Source organism: Nicotiana sylvestris, chromosome 11, assembly GCF_000393655.2.
Source record: "Nicotiana sylvestris chromosome 11, ASM39365v2, whole genome shotgun sequence".
In the NCBI taxonomy this organism is placed as follows: Eukaryota; Viridiplantae; Streptophyta; class Magnoliopsida; order Solanales; family Solanaceae; genus Nicotiana; species Nicotiana sylvestris.
In genome coordinates, this window is record NC_091067.1 from 56,820,583 (window position 1) to 56,838,349 (window position 17,767).

Sequence of the window (17,767 nt, forward strand, 5' to 3'; positions counted from 1 at the left end):
TTCCTTCTTTATTTTTCTTTCTTTTCAAGTTAGTTTGCTATTTCAAGTTAGTTTATAATGTTTTTCTTAATTATAGACCCATAGGGCTTTTGCTCAGTGCCTCGAGACGCCTTGCCCCTTATAAGATAAAATATCTCGTCGTGCGCCCACTGTATGGGATAAAATTGGTTTGTGACGGTTCGACGAATGACGAAGTGACACGTGAAATTTAAGACTGATGGAATGTAAGTCAGCAAATAACTGGCACCGAATACAAGTATGTGACCGATGTTGAGTGAATTTTGAAGGTGGAGTACCCGAGAACTAGCACTATTTGGTGTGGACGAAACATTTTGTACACAAAAAAGATATAATCTACTTTCATATTACTCTCGGTCTTAGTTCTTCAGCATGGCTCTCACTATTGCCATCAGAAGGGATAAGTTCTTAGTCAGGCTTGTAATCTTCTTTAATTTCATTTCATAATCTTATTTCTATTCTTATATATTTACTATTTTGGGTCAAATCGATTCACTTGTATATAAGCTACGATACAAATTTAGCTGTACCATTTTTATGGGTAAACAATTTAGCATCCACTGTGGGGAATAGACAATAGTGTAATTGTGTTCACCCATTCGTTCATTAACAAGTTTTGATTCGTTCCTTAGTAAAAGAAAAATCAGATATGGCAGCTAATGATGTACAACGACCCGGACGGTTATTTTGAGTATTTGCATTAAATTCGATGGTTAGAGGTCATAAGTAGCTTCATATTATGTATTATAACTTGCATGTATCATTGGTTTTAGTCATCGAGTTGTTCGAAATTGATTTGGAAGAATGATTCTTATATAGGAAGCTTTAAGTTGGAAGAATTGACCAAGTTTGACTTTTGTGCATTTGAACCCGGATTAGAGTTTTTATGGACCCGGTAGGTCCAAATGGTGATTCTGGACTTGGGCGTATGCCCGGATTTGTATTTGGATATTTCTAAAAGGTTCAGCACTATTTGGCGAAAGTTGGCATTTTAAAGGTTTGGAAAGTTCATAGGTTTGACCGAAAGTTGACTTAGATGTTATCGGGTTTGGATTATTATTCTAAGAGTTAGATTAGGTTATATATGTTATTTGGAACTGGTATGCAAAATTTGGGTTCATTCCGGATTGATGCAGACTCGAATCGGATGCTTGGTTTTGTGATGACCCAAAATGTCATCTCTTGTTTTAGAAGTCAAATTTGTGTTTCGAGGCCATAAAAACCGCCTTTTGTCTTACCTGGATTTGCGTGCGCAGTCGGGACATATTTTCGGAAAGCTTTTATGTGAACTTTAAGAAAATTTTTGAATTTAGCCTTTAAAATTTATTAAAGTTGACTTAGGTCAACATTATTTTTGTAAACGGACCTGGACCGTTATATGACGGGCCCGTAGGGTCCGTATTAAAATATGAGACTTGGGCGTATGCACGAAATCGAATTCCGAGGTCCCTAGCCCGAGAAAAGAATTTTTAAAGAAAATTGGTTGCTCGAAAAATATAAAGACCTTTTGAAATGAAATGATGTGTGTTCTTGATGGGATCGGGCCCGTATTTTTGTTCCGGAGCTCGGTACAGGTTTAAAATAATATTTAAGTCGAACCTGTGAAATTTGGTAAGAATCGGAGTTGATTTGATATAAATCAGACCTTAGGTTTAGAAAATAGAAAAATTTGAACTATCTTATGAATTTTATGAATTTGAGGTTAAATTCATAGTTGTTGATGTTATTTTGATGATTTGATCACACGAGCAAGTCCGTGTGATATTTTTAGACTTGCGTGCATGTTTGGTTTAGAGCCCCGCGGGCTCGGGTGAGTTTTGGATAGGCCACAGGGTGATTTGTACTTAGGAAACTCAGCTGTGCACCTGGTATTTTTGTACAGGCCTCTAATCTCGCAATTGCGAGATCAGGCTTCGCAATTGCAAAGTGAACAGGCCTGGGAACTGCGACAATTATGTCGCAAATGTAAACCAGGCATGGGCGGGCCGTTCTCGCTAATGCGATATTCTAGCCGGAAATGCGAAAGTCACAGGAGTCACAAATGCGACGTAATTGTCGCAAATGTGAAGCGGGCAAAAATTTATAAGTTTTGCAATTGCAAACCCCTGATCGCAATTGCGATAACTGCACCTATTAAGTGAGATTTCAGACGAGATTTTTCATCATTTTTCACTTCTCTCAAACCCTAAACATCCTTAGGCGATTTTTCAAAGGCTCAAACTTCTTCAAATCATAGGTAAGTGATTTCTAACTCATCTTCTTCAATCTAATTCATATTTTTACATAATTTCACTTCAAAATCTAGGGATTTTCATGGGAAATTTGGTGTTTTTGGGTAGAATTTGGGATTTTTAAATTTTGGGGATTTGGACCTCAATTTGAGGTTGGATCTCAAAACTAATTGCATATTGTTTACCGTGAAAATGGTAATAACAATTAAATTTGATTATGGGACTCTAAATATACGTGATCTATTTTTATGCTAGTTGTTAAGTAGTTGATGCTATGTATGTGAGACTTAGAAACAAAATTAGAGTTAAGGATAAGGTGATAACCAAACCGATAGGTTAACAATCGGGGCCTCGAGCTTGTCGATTTGGGTGCCTCGATGTCGATTGCGGAGCTCGGCTGGGAGCTATCGAAGGTGGTCGAAGTATGAATAACATTTACAATTAAATCAATGAAGGCTCTTTATATCCAATGCTAAGAAATAAATGATGAACTATAACGAAGATAACAAATCGAAGTAATAATCTCAAGAGAGTGTGTTAAGAGCAAAGAGAATGTTCTTGTTTATTTAGTATGGAGCAATCAATCCGTACAATGTGGTAAGGACCCCCTTTATATAGAAAAATGGGGGATCCTATCATAGTACAAACACATTTATTACAAAGATATGGAGATGAGACAACTAGTCGACGTCATGATGCGGGCTCAGACTAGCCTGACATTCTTTGTCGTCTCTAGCTGCACCCTTTGGGAACTCCCCTCTTTTCCAATATAGCCTTTGGTCTGCATTGCCCCGAGGTCGAGCATTGACATCCCTCGAAGGTGAACCTCGACCCCAGTCTCGAGCCTTGGGAAGTATGTTCGCGGAGCATCATAATGACGAGGAAATTGGACCCTCCGATTTCACCATGCACATAAAGACTCCGCGTTTCTTAAAGCGAAAGTGATAAGAAACGACCTTGAACCTTTGCTCCCTCCGATACTCTTGTAACGACGGCAGTCATAATGTGCCAAAAAACGATGTACACGCAGCCCTTGAAGACCTCCGCATTGATTATGACACCTAACTGCCCCTTAGCCTCCTTCAACGCGCACGCGGGGCTTTTATTATTACTCCCCTTCTCGTTCTTTCCAACTCACTACATTTCCAAATGCCAAAAAAGTTTCCTTCTACATTTACTTATGTTCTTTCCTAGTAACGCGACTTCCCTTTTTCTTCTAAAATTTTCTAGTAACGGCGAAAACTTCCGCCTCTATTTCCTAGGAGAATGTGGCCTCATCCTCTTCTATTTTATCTCAATGTAGCAGCAATGCCTCCTCGTGCCGAGGAACGCATTCCAGGATTTTTTGCGATGTCTTTTGATTTCTAGGTTGAGAGGCCTTCTTCGAAGCTGGGGCACCGTGAGCCCGTGACTCAGTATATTAGCTCGATAACAGACGTCGGAAGAGTGAAAACTGATTATCGTTGGAGGGACGCGGTGATCGTGGAGATCCCTGCTTGGGAGGAGGATATTACGACATACAAAGCCGATTTTCTCAGTGTGTATACTTACCTGTTTACCCTAGGGCCGATGGGCCATATTCTCCCCCGATCGACCCCGTGAGTTTCGACTTCTGCCAACGGTATCAAGTAACCCTTCGCCAAATTCATCCTTCATTTCGGCGTGTTGTTTACATGATCAGGTACTACATGAACATGATCGAGGAGATGCCCTTCACCCTCGATCATCTGATCAGGATGTACAGCCCCTATTTCTTCTGCGGGTGTCTAATAAAACTCCGTTGCCAAGCCCCGAGGACCCCTTTGCTGTACAAAGGAGCTCAGGAATGGGGGATGGATAACCCGCTTTGTCCGAGTAAGGACTTCTAACCTGATCCCGATGGAAAGGATGTCGTTTCCCGAGAGGTGGAATGTGGAACATAAGTAGACACATTATTTAGCATTCCATCGCTTCTCTTTGAATATGTTCTTTCATGCACTTAATTGTTCTTGCTAATGCAGCCACAACATTTTATCCTGGCACGGTTGCGAACCTCCCCAGTTGGGTCGGCCTTCTGGACTCGATTTTCCCGTATGCTGAGCGAGTGTGACGTGATTTATCCCAGGCTCGATGGCATGCTAAGGATCATAGTGAGCCTCTACCCCTATTGTAGTCATCCTTTTCGACCTAAATCGCTACTGGCAGCGCTCTCGTTACTGTTACCTCTTGCATTTGTGTAGGTCTGGGGGAAGTCCCCTTGATGAAGGGAGCATTACCCGGCGGGGAGGGTGATTTGGTACCCGATGAAGGGAAAAAAGACAAAGGGATCCGTCGGACAGGCCTTCGAAATCCAAGAAGATTAAGGAGGAAGAAACTAAGACCGACCCGGTAGACCTAATTTCGAAAACGGTGGGGAACCCTTGAGTTTAAGGTGAGGGGGAAAATAGCTTCTCGATAGCGCCCGAGGGTGGGATAAACCTTGTCGATCCTTGGGCCGTAGAGATGGTGGCTTCCGAGCTAGAGTCTGATGTCGTTGAGGTCCAACCTCGTAGTGGAGAGACAACTAAGGGAGTATCGGTTTTTGGCCCAGAGCTGGCCGGTGGCCAAAAATTCCCCTCTGTCTGGGGAGCCTTCGTTACGTGGTTCGGAGGGGCCTAGTTCTGGGGCCCTGAATTGACAAGGAATGGTCTTTACTGACCCTTATAGTGTCGTGGTAATGATTGATTCTCTTCAGGGAACGACCCTACCTTCTAAGGGAGTGCAAGATGCCCCGGACGAAGAATTTTTCGATGTGGGGATGTCTATCAAAAGCGGAGATGTGCTCCAAAGGCTTCCAACCGTCCCCAAGGGAATCCCTAAGATCGATGATTCCCTCGTCTTTAGCGAGATGAGCAGGCTTTGCGAGCAGGTAATCATTTTGAACCCTGCCTGTTGTTCAGGCCTCGGTTACTCAGACCTTTGTCTTTCTAACTTGTCGTTTTTCGTGGCTTCAGGCCAAGGCACTTTACAGTCAGACTTCCACCTGGTATCAGGCTGAGGTGACCCGTCATGAGTGCGAGAAGGGTCTTCTTACTGAACAGGTTATCTAGTCCCCGTTTTCCATTATCTGAATGCTTTGCCCGATCCCAGTATTTTAACATCTTCGATCTGATTCGTGTAATTTTAGAAGGAAGGTGCCCTGCTGAGGGAGGAGCTCTAGGCCAGAGACTCCAAAGTCTCCGAACTCAAATGGCGTGAGAGAGAGATAACTTCCAAGAGGGATGCCCTCCAGGAGAAGGTGACCTTAGTTGGGCGTCAGCTTAGTGACGCGAGGGAGGATAGTGACAAGTACAGAGGTCTCCATTTGAGTTGGTAGATGCATTATTCGGGATCAAAACTGAAGCCAAGTCGCTTATATCTTTGCATGGAGAGGGTGCCATTGCGACAAGTGCTCAAGACGGGAGGGCACCGAGCTCCGGGCGTGCTCGATTGGGATCTCGGAGGCAGGCTTTTGGGGACATACATGCGGGAGATATCATTTTACCTGTCGAGCTCGAGAGGGTGAAGGCCCTAGAGAAGAGATATTCTTCCTTGCTTGCTTTCGGAGGTGCGCCGGGCAGTGGCTCAGGAGGTGATAAAAATGAAGGCAGATCCCCCGAAGGGGAAGATGCCATCGAAAAGAAGCTGCTGAAGGACCCGTAGTAGTTGGGGTGAACCTTTGGTGGAGCCATCGAAGATGTAGGCTTTATAATAAATTAGAATTTTGTTTGGTTCTCTCTTTGTAAGGGTTTTTTTCCAAACTTGTAAACATCCCCCCCCCCTCCCGGGGACCATAAGAAGGCTTTTTGTTTTCTATCCCTTCTTTCCCTTTTGTTTTTCGGAAATACTATGTGATATGTTTTGACTTTCGACCCAAGGTCCCAGATCTCGGGTTAGACCCTCAGGCTTTGCTATTGTCGGGCGACCCGACTTTTATGTATTCAGATGGCACGACCTTTGATCTTAGCGTTGGTGATAGGGACTCGTACGTATTGGGTCGGTACGCCCTTTTAGTGTGAGCTGGCATTTGAGCTCTTATGCTTTTGCTCTTTGGCGTTTTTATTAGTTTGGGCTCAGTCTCCGAGTCGAATTTCGACTCGATTTCATTTGACCCTCAAGTTTTAAAATTTCAAGCTGGCCTTTAGGCTCTTACGTGTTAGGTCGATGCGACTTTTTACGTAGTCTGGTGATAGTGGCTCTTACGCCTTGCTTTTGGGAGTACATGGTTAACTATTTTGGGCTCAGTCTCCGAGTCGGGTTTCGACTCAAGCTCATTTGACCCTCAAGTTTTGTGTGGGCCGGCAATAATGGCTCTTACGCCTTGGGTCGAAGCGACCTTTTACATGGGCTGGCGACAGTGGCTCTTACACCTTACCCTTAGGCATATTTAGTTAACTATTTTGGGTTCAGTCTCCGAGTCGGGTTTTGACTCGAGCTCATTCGACCTTTAAGTTTTGGATTTGTGCGGGCTGGCGACAATGGCTCTTACGCCTTAGGTTGAAGAGACCTTTTATATGGGCTGGCGGCAATGGCTCTTATGCCTTGGGTCGAAGTGACCTTTTATGTAGGCTTTATTTTTTCATCGACAGGGATTTTTTGAAATAGTGTTTGCCTGGCACTTTGACAGCTTAATAAAAATCCTTGATTGTGAGTCGTTATATGGTGATGATCGAGCACCTTGGTAGGTTTGGCTTGGAGGCTAAGTATCTCAAAGGCGATGTTTAGGAGTTGACAAGTTCGAAGATCTTTTGCCTGTATCGAGGGTAGCCTGTTTAACCGGTTCTTTTTGAAGTAAATTCAAAGTAATTGAAGGCGTGTGATTTTGGAGTGACGGTCGGGGGTCCCTGAGTTACGTTAGTTCGGCTGGTACAGCCTTGTGACCGGAGTCATTTGTGTTCTGCTGGAGCCTTTAAGTCCCGAGTGAAGTAGTTTCAGCATCTATATTGAGGGTATGCCTTTTTAGGGGTCTTACAAGATCGATATATAGCCGAAACTATGAGATCGGGTTTATGTCACGACCTAATCCGATGGACCGCGACGAGCACCCGATACCTTACTCAACCGAGTACCAATATAACATATCTTTATTATTACATCATCATATACACGTGACATACGGCCCTAATAGGCCAACATAATCATTTATAAACTCAAAACATAGGCAAACAAGGTCGTACAATCTTTCACGTACACGACGTATATCTACAAGCCTCTAAGAGTACATAAATGTCATAAAGGTCGGGACAGAATCCCGCCATAACAGACAATACACGTCTAAATCATACTAACCAAATAAGCAACTCTGAAGCAAATGGAGCGCACCAACGTCTTCCGTTGAACTGATAGCCTACTTGGAGGGCTCTTAACCTGTCTATCGAGACATGCAGGCATTAAATGCAGCGTCCCATGCAAAAGGGACGTCAGTATGAAAAATGTACCGAGTATGTAAGGCACATAAATAAGTACATAACAGACATGGAAGAAATATAGAGTACTTGACTCAACCTGTTAGTCTTAATAACCCTGTAAATAATGAACTACTTTAAGCGTCATGCATATGTGTATGAATGTCATGTCATGCATAGGTACATTTTTCATAACATCATCAGCCTCTGAGGGCATCCCATCGTATCATATCGGTCATTGTGGGCAAAATCATCAACGTATATCAGCTGATCAGGTGGTGGTTCGTATATAATGCCATAACTTTTCCCTTATTCCATATACATATATATACATACATATATACACGTATATAACGCCATCTGATCACGGGTGAATGTACATGAATGCAATGAATGAAAAGTACGTTAATAAAATCTTTCGGAATGTCATAAGATCATTTTGCCTTTGAGTAATATCCTAATGTAAACTCTTTTCAACTTTCATATTTTTCTGAGACCCATGAACAGATGATAAAATATTAAGACACTTGGAAATTAAAGGACATAGATATCTATAATACTTCTATGAATAGAGTCATTTATAGAATTTGTGCATTTGCACATTTCGTTCGTATCCAATGGATCATGCCAAAATAAAGAAGGGATAGCCTTAACATACCTGAGCCGGTTCTCTGGACAATCCTCTAACACACGACAATTGAAACAAAACTCGTGACGGCAAGATCGAAGCAGGAAAAAATCCGTATGATGTTCTTGAGAAATAGTGCACCGTACTCCCTTATAATCGCAAATTTCACAATTTGTTGCGTTATGAAGCCTCAAAAGACTTCCTAGAATTCAATCCGTCTCTTTTCCAAGATTTCCATATTTCATTTGATAATGTGGGAAGGTCATATCTTTATAAAGTGAGGGGGCCCCCTTTTTGGAATACTTGGCCAAACAATTCTCTAAATCTTCCACCTAGGTTTCAAAACTTGCGTAATCATTATTAAGTCCTTTACTTGCTGCCACATTTTTGCCTCTTAGGTTTATCCAATCCAAGATCTTAATTAATTAGTTACTAATTATTAATTAACTAGTTAATTCTCCCATTAACCAATAATCAACCAATTACCCAATTATCCGTATAATTAATAATCATCTCAAACTAATTATAATAGTACTCACTTTAAACATACCTTATACACCTTACTATCATGGTCATATGGTACCTTGTATGGTACTACTTTATAAATATCGGTTATTTTAGCTCGGGCCTTATTTTATCCTTAAATTGCAAAACTTCGATGGAGCTCATTTTCTTCGAATTGCTTACCCTCTCACCTTCACGAATTTACTTATTACTTGTTCGAAATAGCGTAATACTTATAATCCCAAAATAAATCTTATTCGCGAACTTACATTGATTAACTTTTGACGAAACTTTAACGTACGAAAATGCGGAATGTAACATCTCATTTCCGAGCTTATATCAATTTACTTATGGCGTACTTCCATGTACAAAAACATGGGGCGTAACATCATTCCCTCTTTGGAACATTCGTCCTCGCATGTTGACTGATGGGCTTATCGTCCTCATATCCCATAGCTCTTACTTTAATACTTTTCTTGTTGTTTAGGAAACTGCTCTTTGAATAAATCCAAAGGCTAGGGCATTCTCCCCTTTAGGCCTCTTTCTTGCACCACAGTCTGTGGTCGGAATTATTCCAATCTCGTAATTCTTTCTATCTTCTATCATGCAGCCTGTACGACTTTTTCCTTGTATGTGCGCCTATGTGACTCTTCTCTCCTCTTTCCTCCAACTTTTAGCCAATCTTTAGGCCTCACTTTGCAAATATATACAGATCTTAATAAAGTGTCCCTCTGGGCATTTGTAGGTATACTGAAGTTCTTCGCTCGGTATTTTGTCGAACTTATGAGTATTGTTATACCTTATTTCATAGATCCATTTATCCATCCATATTGACTTTACTGCCATAACTCTTACTTTGTTTTATCGTTACTGAGGTCTGCTGCCAAACTCCAGGTTACTCTCGTTGCTTATCCTATATACATAAATCTAAGTCCTTTAATGCTTCTTCATTACTGTTCATCTTAAGAATGATGGCCTAATCTCATCTCATACTTTGTAACTTTTATCCATCTATTGTTGATTCATCTCAATATTGATCTATAATATACTACTGATAACTTGAAACTTCTTACGCAATACTTTGCCCCTAGGGCTTATGTTACCTCAAAGAATATTCAAAGTGATTCCCATAATCGTATTTCATAGTGTCTCAATGTGATTCACCTTATGGGGGTATCTCAATTTCGTGCCTCCAGCGAAATCTTTTCTCCTTCTCTTTTTTTTTTTAATTTTGAAAATCATTATTCAAATGAAAGTCCAAACGTCATCCTTTATCTGTCACAATTATACCCTCATTTTATTACCAGGTCAACATTCCATTCCTTCTAAATGCTATTAATCTTAGACTCTTTTGAGTTTATTAAGGCTATAGTGAGATTTGTATAACATAGAGAAACTGTTTTCTCTTCTTGTTTTCATGGGCTTAATCCTAAAGACTTATCCATTATCATCACCTTTTCACTTGCCTTTCCTCATCCTTACTGATGTTTTCTTAAAAATTTGTTGCTCCACCATACTTTAGCTTGCGACCTATACATATCCATTTATAAACTTTCCTTTGACTTGCTTGCACCATATATTTCCTGATGTTATTCTGGAACATCAAGCGGGACATCACATTGTCTCTAACTTTTCTCTACTCTCTTAACTAGAGCTCTCAGTACTTAGAAATCATAGGCTAGAAGACATGCCGCCGATGATGCCGTTATCATTCCTGGTTATTGGATCCCCGTACTTGTAGCCTTCTATCCGAAGTATGGACTATTCACGATCTTCTGCACTTGAGAATCTCGTACGTTGTTCACCTTTAGATTACTTACCTTAAAATCTTGCATCGTATCTTCTATCTCTTTCCTGACGTCCCTTCCACTTAGGTGTAATTCACATCCATAACTTGAAGATATATTATAATACTCGCACCTATGGTACATACACAATCCGGTGAGAGCTTCGTACTGACTTTTTATGAGGCTGATACTTTGTAACTGGCTTCCTTGTAGAGTCATTATAGATTATGGTTGTTATGTTATTTCTCTTGAACATTTGATATTAAGAGTGATTCTGTCATATTCTCAAGCACAACTTCTATAATTTTTCTAGGTCCAATAATCAGACTCCTGATTTACTTGGGTGATGTAATTCTTTAGTTTCCTCTTCCTTCTAATCAACCTTTACGTAGGCTTAAGCTATCTTCCGATCTATGGCTCATGGTATCAGTTATTACCTTTGCCTATGGGCGTTATGGAATATCCATGATACAATCTTCTAACAATTCAATCCTTTGTCTTTGCCCTGGGCTCAATTCTTTCTTTTAACTTATACCGGAGTCTTCTATTATGATTGTCAATAAATATGTTGCCTGGATAATGCTCCAAAATCTTGAGTGTATCCATAACATACTAACTTTGGATCATTGATCGAATAATTCTTTCGTTCCATCTTAGCTTTCTTTCAACGTAAGCTACCACTTTTCCTGGTCTTTTTGCCTCCTTGTTGCGTCCATACTTAGCTTATCTTAGTGGCCACACTTGCCGAAGTTTTCATACAACTCATATGATCTCGAATATTACTTTTAATTTTTACTTCCCGTTTATTAGCCACGGTAGGTGCCACTTTCCTTTGGAATGCTTACAATGTTGTTGTGAGACTGTCGTTATAAGACCATTCCCTCATTAGGTCACTGAGCTTGGGTTGAGGCCTTCTTCCTCACTTTCTCAGCTAGTCTTTCATTGTAGTTTTTAGGGAGGACTCTCTAACTCTTGTAAAGTTGTGAGCTTATTACAAACCTTTTGATGTCCTTTCTTGCCTATAATTATCTGTAGTTACTTACTTCCACCCCCTTGTGATTGTAGGGTTGCTTCTGGACTTGATATTTTGACTGACTTCCCAATGTCACTTTCTTTTATCTCCATAACACTTATATGGTATGTCAGACCCCAGCTCGCCCTCCGTGAACTTCGTGACGGCACCTAGTCTCTACGACTAGGTAATCCTAACAAATGCGTAACATAAACAAAACTTGCGGAAGAAATAATCAAAAACCAATATAACTAAATAGAATAATAGTTATAATGCCGCTCGGCATATACAACACAACATTCCCAAAACCAGTACACTATCCCAAAACCCTGAAACTCACGGAAACACAAGCCTTTGGAATATCTAACAGTCTAACTCCAGAATATCTAACAAGAAAGAAAAATATAGAAGGTCAATGTTTAACAGCTCAAATAGAAAGGGACTTCTCGGTTTGCGGATGCGGCAGATGTACCTCAATGTCTCTAGAGCAGTCGCCTCCCTCAAGGATGGTAGGCCTGAGTAGAGGTACCTGGATCTGCACATGAAAAACATGCACAGAAGGGGCATGAATACACCACAGCGGTACTCAGTTAGTGCCAAGCCTAACCTCAGTTGGGTAGTGACGAGAAAGGTCAGGGCCCTACTGAGATTAAATAAATATAAAGATGATAGGATATGATAAACACTACAATTGAGAATCTACAGTAAGAATCTATACAGGATAATAAGAGTAAAATAACGGAAACAGAGAATGAAGGCAAACCACAAGGAAGTACCACTCATAACAAGGATGATAACCGGGGATCTCTTCGTATCCTCTATTTATACAAGGGATCTCTTAGTATCCCGAGGATCTCTTGGTATCCTCAATATATGTTGGGGATCTCTTGGTATCCCGAAGATCTCTTGGTATTCTCAATATACGTACTAGGGATCTCTTGGTATCCCGCACCTCAGTCCAGATCATAAATACGTACGGGGGATCTCCCAGGATGCTGTCCCGTAGTCCCAAATTAAAAACACATAGCAGCAGCGCAAGAATACTCAGTAATTGCTAAATTTCGTACTAAGTAAATAGTTAATTCTAGTCTAACATGCTTCATGGAATACATTTGAGGCATTTTAAGTAATTAGGCAATTATGTCACCTAAACATGCTTTTCTAACTTACAACGGCTAAATTCGCAAGTAAAATAAAACAGGAAAAAGGAATTCAATTGAAATACTTAAAGAAACATTGGATTTTCAACAATTAGCTCAAGTACGCACTCGTCACCTCACATACAAGGCATTTCAATTATCAAATATATCATATCCTAAGGGGAAGGTCCCCACACAAGGTTAGACAAGCCACTTACCTCGAACCGGCTCAATATCAACCCGAAACCACGCTCTTGCCACGAGTACTCGACTCTAAATGGCCAAAATCTATTCAATTCAACTTAATAATGTAGATAACACTTTAAGTAACTGATTCTACATTTAAAGTCTAAGCTAATACGCGAAATTATGTAAAATGACCAAAACGACCCTTGGGACCACATCTCGAAATCGGGTAAAATTTATATTTTCAAAATCCTCACACACTCACGAGTCTAACCTTATCAAAATCATCCCAATCCGATGTCAAATCCCCAATCAAAACTCAATTTCTTGGTCTAAGAACTTTTCCCCAATTTCCACCAAAAATTTGAAATTAAAGGATGGATTTAAGTGTAGATTCATGAAAATTAGTCTAAACCGAGTAGGAATTACTTAACCAAATTGCCGATGTGAAAATCTCTTCAAAAATCGCAATCTTCCAAGCTCCCAAGTCCAAAATATGAATTATGGCTCAAACCCTCGATTTTGGGTTTTAAAAATCTACCCAGGTATTCCCTTAATCGCTAACACGGTCAAACCATCACGTTTGTGAAGCACATATTGATGTTGACCATTTTTCCTTCTCGCTAATGCGTCGCCTTCTTCGCGAACGTGAAGGCTCAGCTCCCAGCACATCGCGAACGCGGCCCCCTTCTCGCGAACGCGTAGATCAAGACCCCAACCCTTCGCGAACGCGGGACCTCCCTCGCGAACGCAAAGGCCAAACCTTCATATCCATGTCCTATCCCTTCGCGAACGCGATGGCCAGTTGCAAACATGAAGAACAACTAGTCTGCAACACACCAGCAGTTTTTGTACAACTTCAAACATCAAGAAATGGTCTGGTTAACAGCACGAAACTCACCCGAGGCCGCGGGGACCTCAACCAAACATACCAACATCTCCTATAACCTCATTCGAACTTTTTCCAACCTTCGGAATGCACAAAACAATATCAAAACACCTATTTTTCATCGGATTCAAGCCTAAGAATTCCAAAAATTCTTAAAATATGCTTTCGATCAAAAAGTCTATCAAACCTCATCTGAATGACCTGAAATTTTGCACACACGTCACATTCAATACTACGGAGCTACTCCAACTTCCGGAATTCCTTTCCGACCCTCGGATCAAAATCTTGCTATCGAACCGGAAACTTCAAAAATTCAACTTTCAACATTTCAAGCCTAAATTAGCTACGGACCTCCAAAATATAATCTGAACACACCCCTAAGCCCAAAATCACCCAACGGAGCTAACGAAACCATTAGATTTCCATTCCGAGACCGTCTTCACATTATTCCGACTATGGTAAACTCTCCAACACTTAAGCTCTCATTTACGGACTAAGTGTCCCAAAACTCTCCGAAACTCAAAACTGAACATCCCGGCAAATCAAATTAGCAGAAATAAACTTGGGGAAAGCAGTTAATAGGGGATCGGGGCGTAAATTCTTAAGACGACCGATCGGGTCGTCACATTCTCCTACACTTAAACATTCGTTCGTCCTCGAACGAGCATAAAGACATACCTGAAGTAGTGAAAAAATAAGGGTAATGCTTGCACATATCCTGCTCGGTCTCCTAGGTCGCCTCCTCAACCGGCTGGCCCCGCCACTGAACATTCACATATGCAATGTTCTTTGACTTCATCTTTACAACCTGCCTGTCCAATATTGGCACTGGCTCCTCAACATAATATAGATCCTTGTCCAACTGGACTGAACTGAAATCCAACACGTACGACGGATCACCGTGATACATCTAGAGCATCGAAACATGGAATACCGGATGAACTCCGGCCAAGCAGGGAGGTAAGGCAAACTCATAAGAAACCTCCCCAACACGCCTCAATATCTCAAAAGGGCCAATAAATCTTGGACTCAACTTTCCTTTCTTCCCGAATCTCAAAACGTCCTTCATAGGTGAAACCTGAAGCAGAACCCGCTCTCCAACCAAATAGGAAACATCACGAACCTTCTAGTCCGCGTAACTCTTCTGTCTGGACTAGGCTATACAGAGCCTATTCTGAATTACCTTAACCTTCTCCAAAGCATCCTGAACTAAGTCCAAGCCCAATAATCTAGCCTCACCCGGCTCAAACTAGCCCACCGGGGATCTATACCGTCTCCCATATAAAGCTTCATACAGTGCCATCTGAATACTGTACTGATAGCTATTGTTGTAAGCAAACTCCACCAATGGCAAGAACTGATCCCAAGACCCTCCAAACTTGATCACACATGCATGGAGCATATACTAAAGAATTTGAATAGTACGCTCAAACTGTCCATCCGCCTGAGAGTGAAATATTGTACTCAACTCCACATGAGTACCCAACTCATGCTGAATGGCCTTCCAGAACCGTGATGTGAACTGAGTACCTCTGTCTGAAATGATGGAAACTAGAATACCATACAGACGAAAAATCTCCCGGATATAAATCTCCGCTAACCGCTCCGAAGAGTAAGTAGTACACATAGGAATGAAATGAGCAGACTTGGTCAATCGACCCACAATCACCCAAATAGCATCGAACTTTCTCAAAGTCTGTGGGAGCCCAACTACAAAGTCCATGGTGATCCGCTCCCACTTCCACTCTGGAATCTCTATCTACTGAAGCAACCCACCCGGTATTTGGTGCTCATACTTCATGTCACAACTCCGGTTCACCCTCCGTGAACCATTATGATGACACCTAGTCTCTACGACTAGGTAAGCCTGAATTGCGGAAGATAAACCAAAATTTGAGGAAGTAAAACAATTTAAAACTGGAATAAAGTAATAATAGTGTTTAAATGTGCCACTCGACATACACCATATTTAGCTCTCAATACCAATTCGTTACTCCAATACCCGGAAACCCATGAATCACAAGCCAAGATCAATACTACATGGCTCTAACTCCGGAATGTCTAATAAGAACAGAAAAATACAGAAGGGCTAAATACTAAAAGCAGGAACATAAAGGGATTTCTCGGTCTACGGACATGGCAGATGTACCTCAAATTCTCTAGAGCAGTCGCCTCCTCAAGGATGATAGGCCTGAGTAGTGGTATCTGGATCTGCACATGAAAAACATTCTCAGAAGGGGCATGAGTACACCACAACAGTACTCAGTAAGTACCAAGCCTAACCTCGGTTGGGTAGTGACAAGGAAGGTCAGGGCCCTACTAATGTTAAATAAAATATAAAGATGACAGGATAAGATAAGCAGTGCAATTGAAAATCTATAGTAAGAATCTATATAAGATAATAAGAGTATAATAACGGAAACAGAGATGAAGGCAAACCACAAGGAAGTACCACTCATAATAAGGATGATAACTGGGGATCTCTTAGTATCCCGAGGATCTCTTAGTACCCTCAATATATACCAGGGATCTCGTGGTACCGAGGATCTCTCGGTATCCTTAATGTATGCTAGGGATCTCTTGGTATCCCGATGATCTCTTGGTATCCTTAATATACGTGTTGGGGATCTCTCGGTATCCCACTCTTCTTCTCAATCCTAAATGCGTATAGGGGATCTCCCAGGATATCGTCCCGTAGTCCCAAAGTAAAACACACAACAATGGCACAAGAAATACTCAAATAAACTCAACATCATAACAAGGTAACACAGACAATTCTAACCTAGCATGCTTCACGTAATACAAATAAAGTAGTTAAAGCAATTAAATCGATAAGACATGTTTCTCTAACTAACAACAGGTTTAAAGGTGCAAGTAACATTAATAGAAAGGAAAAACACAATTAAATTACTTAATGAAAATCGGATTTTCAACAATTAGCACGAGTACGCACTCGTCACCTCACATACAAGGCATTTCAATTATCACAATACCAATCCTAAGGGGAAAGTCCCTCACACAAGGTTAGACAAGTCACTCACCTCGAACTGGCTCAATAATCAATCTGAAACTACACTCTTGCCACGAGTATTTGACTCCAAATGACCCAAATCTATTCAATTCAATTGCATAATGTAAATATCACTTCAAGTAAATGATTCTACAATTAAACTCTAAGCTAATACGCAAAATTTTGTATGATGACCAAAATGCCCCTAGGTCCCGCATATCAGAATCGGGTAAAATTTATAGTTTCAGAATCCTCACACTCTCACGAGTCTAACCATACCAAAATTATCAAAATCAGATGTCAAATCCCCAATCAAAACTCAATTTCTTGGCCTAAGAATATTTCCCCAATTTTCATACAAATTCCGAAATTAAAGGATGAATTTATGTTTAGATTAATTGGTTACAAGCAAAAATGAGTTAAGAATTGTTACCCAATCGATACTTTGAAAATCCCTCAAAATCTCGCTCATATTCGAGCTCCCAAGCTTATGTTTTGATAAATATGGCTAAACCCTTGGTTTTGAAATCATATATCTGCCCAGAAAATTCTTTCTTCGCAAACGCGTTCAAAGCCTCGCATTCGTGAAGCACAAAATAACTTTGACCATTTTTCCTTCTTCGCGAATTGCGAACGCGATGCTTTGGACAGACAATCCTTCGCAAATGCGACGAGCACCACGCGAACGTGATGCACAAAACTCCAATGGGCCAATTCCTCTTCCGCGAATGCGAAGCCCAATCGTGAACGCATAACACAACCATCTAGCCTCTTCGCGAACGCGTAGGCCCTCTCGTGAAAGCGAAGGCCAAACTTCCCCCCCCAGACCTAGCTCCTCTTCACAAATACGATGAAGGAAACCAGAACTGACTGCTGCAACATTTTCTGCAAATTTCCTAAGTTCCATAAATGACCCGTTGAGCATCCGAAACACACCTGAGGCCCCCGGAACCTCAACCAA